The following is a 4,681-nucleotide window of genomic DNA, read 5'->3' on the forward strand; positions in this document are numbered from 1 at the left end:
TCTGGACCTTAGGCGAAGCCAGGCATGGAAAAATCACCCCAACACTCAGGAGAAGGCATGAGGGCTGATATGTATCTTTCTTGTCTTGCTCAATGCTTTGGAGGAGAGGAACAACAAACAATGCTAAATTAATAATAACAGGAATTCTACAAATTGAAATACCTAAAAGCAATATTATATGGAAAATATGCAGTTTGTGTGGAACACTACAATATTATTATATCTAAAATTTAGTTTAAGTGCAGAATGTCTTGGAACATACTCATACAATATATAGTGTTACATGTTTTTGTCCGAACAATCTACTTTTTTCACAAATATAATACTATGATTACATCCATGTAACATGTGGTAGAATACTCAAATAGAAGATGCAAAGATGAAATGCATATAATATAAGGTACACTTTTAATATGTTAATACTAATATTCAAATTTACTTTAATATTATTAAATTTTTTTGAACACAAATTAAGATTCTAATACTTAAGTTAGGTAAGCAAACAGTGCATAACTATGACACTTAAAAAATGTTCAGCTATTAATAAAAGATCATCTTATACATAAATATTTATATTTGTATTTAAAGAGAAAGATCATACATCATGGAGAAGTGTGCAATACAATCAAAATATTATTGCCACTTTGGTGTTCTGGTGACGTCTTTAGACACTAGCCCAAAGGCTGAGAGGTCTGTGTATGAAGCGCAAGGTAAGTGGTTTTATTTCTTTCTTTTATTTTCCCTATCCCATCATATGTCAGCTCCCCGCCTGCCCCGCCCATCACTCTTACCTGTACCGGTCATACCTAGTCATGACCCACACTCAACAATCGTAATAAATTGCATATTGCACTTGGTGCATCTGAATATTTGCTACAGGACATGGTGCTCACTACAGCATACTCCACCAGGACACCCCATGTATGCATAACATACATCAAACACAGCCCAAACACAGCGCAAACATGCCACTGTCTTACCCACACATACTCTTCTGTTAGTAAATGGGCCTGCTTACCATCCTAGAAGATGTGTGAGTGATTCAATACAGCCCTTCAGTCTCTCCCAGCAGAAAACAGAAACATTTACCCACAAATCACTGGAGTTCCCACATTAACTTCACCTACAAACATGCTCACTCACCCTGCTGATTGTATATCTTCACAAGCCCAATCTCAATCTGGTGTGCAATGGAAATCTCATAACTATTTGGAAAGTCACTGCCAGACTACAGAATGTGCTGCAAGTTCATACCAATAATAGAAGCTATAGCAATACCAAAAACATAACAATTTGCCAGCGCATATGAGTACTGCAGAGTTATGAAGTGGCAAAGTCGTCAGTAAAGCATTTCACCAGCATGCGGCTCCCAACACCACTCGGCAACCTCAAAGCACCTTGCCAACAACTAGAAGACAGGCCCTACCTCTAACCTCCCTGCCACCATCCCCTCTTTCCCACCTTAAAATACCACCACCTGGCGTCTGATCCCACCCTCCTCATGCCTCCACCCTAGTAGCCCTCCTTCATAGGCATGTTCCACTCTCTCCCTAAGCAGACAGCCATCCCGCCTGTATTCTCACCTTATGTCTCCTCGTCTTAGTGAACACTTGAGTTAAGCAACTACAGGTGACACCTACAGGCTCCAGGTGTGAAATGTGGGTTTTTGGGTTTGGACGAAGTTGCGGCAGCTGCAGCAATGTGTACGAGACAGATTCTATTAATCAAAGAGGTGCCAACCAGAAACAACGGGCGTGCACTCACATCTTCCTCGTGGGGTCACTCTCTGTCCGACTGTATTCCCGCTGTGAAGCCCTCCTGTCCATATCTCATCCCATACCTCAGCAGTACTGTCGTTCTTCCCATCCTTCCTCTACGACAGACACTCTCTTGCAACGTACTCCGATCTCCTCTGTTTCTTCCTAAAGCACCATGGACCTGCACTTTTCTCTTCCTACTTCACCCACGTACACCACCAACTGGCTCGCTCTCACTGAAGCAGTCACTCGTGCCTATTCTCCTCTAGTCCCATTCCCCCTTTAGCAGCAGACCGAGCGCTCACCTGTTTCTGGCTCTAGTAAATTATCATCACCTTTTCCAGTGAAATAATCAGGAATCCATCCTGGAGTAATACGGTCTAATCCCGAAATCATCATGGGGTCATCCTGTAAAACACCATCACATGTTTTCCACTGAAGTAATCAGGAACTAATCCTGGAGAAGTTTCAGTGATAACTCTAGTCATCTCATTTAAATATTTTGTCCTTTATGCATAGTTCAGGGTAGCCTGCAATGACTTCCCCAGATAATTACAGGAATAGCCCCGCTGAAGTCATTGGGTGACTTCAGAATGACTCCAGGATGATCTTCCCTTTTGGCTTGGGTCTCTCCCTCACACACCCTGCCAGTGGAGGGCAGGGAGCAAGAAGCAGCCCTGGGAAATGGCTCATCCCAACCCCTAGTGGTCTGAGTGAGTGCAGAGAGTTAGTAGGACATCTCCTGGAGGGATGAGGAAGAGGGGGACATTATACACATTCCTCCAAAAATAGTGTGACTCCCTCTGGGCTGCGAGCTGGGATGGAATGCTGGTGACTCACCCCCCAGCTCCTAGAAACAGCCCCGCTGGTCATCAGCTGACAGGGATTTTCCATGGGTCCCGCATGGCCAGTCCACCCTCTCTTTTCTTTGAGAAAATGACCCACACACACTGTACTGCCCCCACCGACTCGAGCTTTGAAGCTATCCATAATGGTAATGTTGCGCTTCATCAATAAAAATGCAAGCAGTCGCATTTTCGTAGCTTCCTGTGAGACAACTTCCACCTGACGGTCCCTACTCTTTCGCTTCCCTGGGTCCCCTCACGCATCATTATTCTACAAGTCAAGCGCATCACTCTCCTCCGCTCCCTCCATCACGCACACGCCGTCATCACCGCTTCCTCCCTGGGAGACAAACTCTCCCTCGCATCCATCGCTCACCTGTCTGCCCCGGGCCATCCGTCACGCGCAGCATCCGCCCTTCCTTCCTCTGAAGCAGGCCCCTGTCGTCACTCCCACCGCACTCACCTGCTGCCGGGGCCCCTCACTCACACCCGCCGCCCGGTCCACCTCCGTGAGAAGAACGCCGGCAGCCTTTGTCCTCCTCGGCTGTAACCCGAGCAGCCGCCATTCAGCGGGAAGTGTGATACCGTCAAGCAGAGGCGCAGCCAAGAGGCGGCGGCAGGATACATTTCACCTGCACCTTCCAGTGGGAAAAGTCTTAACGCCCCAGTTGGTCGCCGAGAGCAGAACGAGTTCTGCTGGGTCACACACATCTTTCACAAATGTTGCAGTGCGTTTGCTGTTGAAATCGGAAATGATTCGTTTTGCAGACTACAGTGCCAACATAATTCAAATTGTGGGGGTGTGATGTACTAAAGAGGAGAACAAAGAGGGTAAAAAGTTTTTGGACTAAAGTTAACTTGCGTAAACTTGCCACACTTTGGGAAAAGGAAGTCTGAATCAGTATGGTCAGCTTAAGTGATTCAGAATCCTACATCGCCATAGCAGTCAAAATACGGCATGGCTTACATAGAATTGTGTTGAAAAAGAGCAGTGCCAATATTAAGCTGCAAGAACTTAATTATTTTTGTGTCAGGCAGAATGTCCTATGTTGTCCCAGGCTAAGAGGGCAATGTATAGGGGGGAGGTGGAGTTATCTTCTGGCTGACCACTCTGCCTCCAAGAAGCATTGCAGTCAGGGCTGATCAGGAGGGATGTATGACGTTACAACGCATACTTTTACCACGCATACCATTACAACGCGGTATTTACAACGAATACCGTTACAACGCATAGCACTTAGAGGTGCTGGATAGTGGTAAGTATAATTTTCTATTCCAACTCCAGTCCCCGTGGACACTAGGGAAGGTGTTGGATAGAAAATTAAACTTATTCCCTATCCTAGAGCGCCCCCAGCGCAATGCGTTGTAATGGTAAGCGTGGTAATGCCTGCGTTGTAATGGTAGTGCGTTGTAAAAACTTTGTTGTAACAGTTGTATACCGTTGCCACCCTCTTGACCTGGTACCATCTTGTTTTCAGCTAGCATGACCCTCGCTGCAACCAGATGGTGGCAGGGCTCGAGAGAGGACTTTATCGACAACATCTCTATGAGCAGCCTGCAGCACTGCAAATTCTTGGGATCAGCGCAGGTGCAGGGCACTGTCTGTGGCTAATCAGAGGCCAGAACAAGCTGGGCCTAATCTCTAAGCCACCTGAGCTCACCACACACCAGCACAGATGTCAGAAAGCTAAGGTTGATCTCAGTTGGGGTTGTGCCACATGTGTCCTGCGATCCTCCTTCTATCTTATGCATACTCATTGATCATTGTGCATATTTGTTGTCTGTTTATATTATTTTGAACCAAGAGATCTGGATCCTTCTTGGCTTTGGTGATTCAATGTTGTTTCTGTTCTGGCTGACAAGGAAGAATCTGGCAATACAACTTGATTGCAAGCATATCAAAAACATTCTCCATATGTTCAGGCCTTACAATGTGTTCATCAACCAGGCTTTGCTCCAATTGTTGTTAATGTGTATATTAGAAATGTTGATCGTGATAGGGATTTTTCTTTTCATTTTCTAGTTTCTAGGTAACAATGATCTGGACTGACTTTCATCTTGTTTTGGCAAGGAATTCTA

General features: G+C 45.4%; 1 protein-coding gene across 1 annotated transcript in view; it reads right to left on the reverse strand.

Moving 5' to 3' along the window:
• Positions 1-3,089, reverse strand: part of TRPV4 (transient receptor potential cation channel subfamily V member 4) — a 619,663-nt gene extending 616,574 nt beyond the window's left edge. Inside the window, exon 1 of the mRNA XM_086943119.1 lies at positions 2,979-3,089. The gene's annotated coding sequence lies outside the window, so the exon portion shown is untranslated. The remainder of the gene's footprint in view (positions 1-2,978) is intronic.
• Positions 3,090-4,681: the final 1,592 nt, after the last annotated feature.

Source organism: Lissotriton vulgaris, chromosome 11, assembly GCF_964263255.1.
Source record: "Lissotriton vulgaris chromosome 11, aLisVul1.2, whole genome shotgun sequence".
NCBI classification, from domain to species: Eukaryota; Metazoa; Chordata; class Amphibia; order Caudata; family Salamandridae; genus Lissotriton; species Lissotriton vulgaris.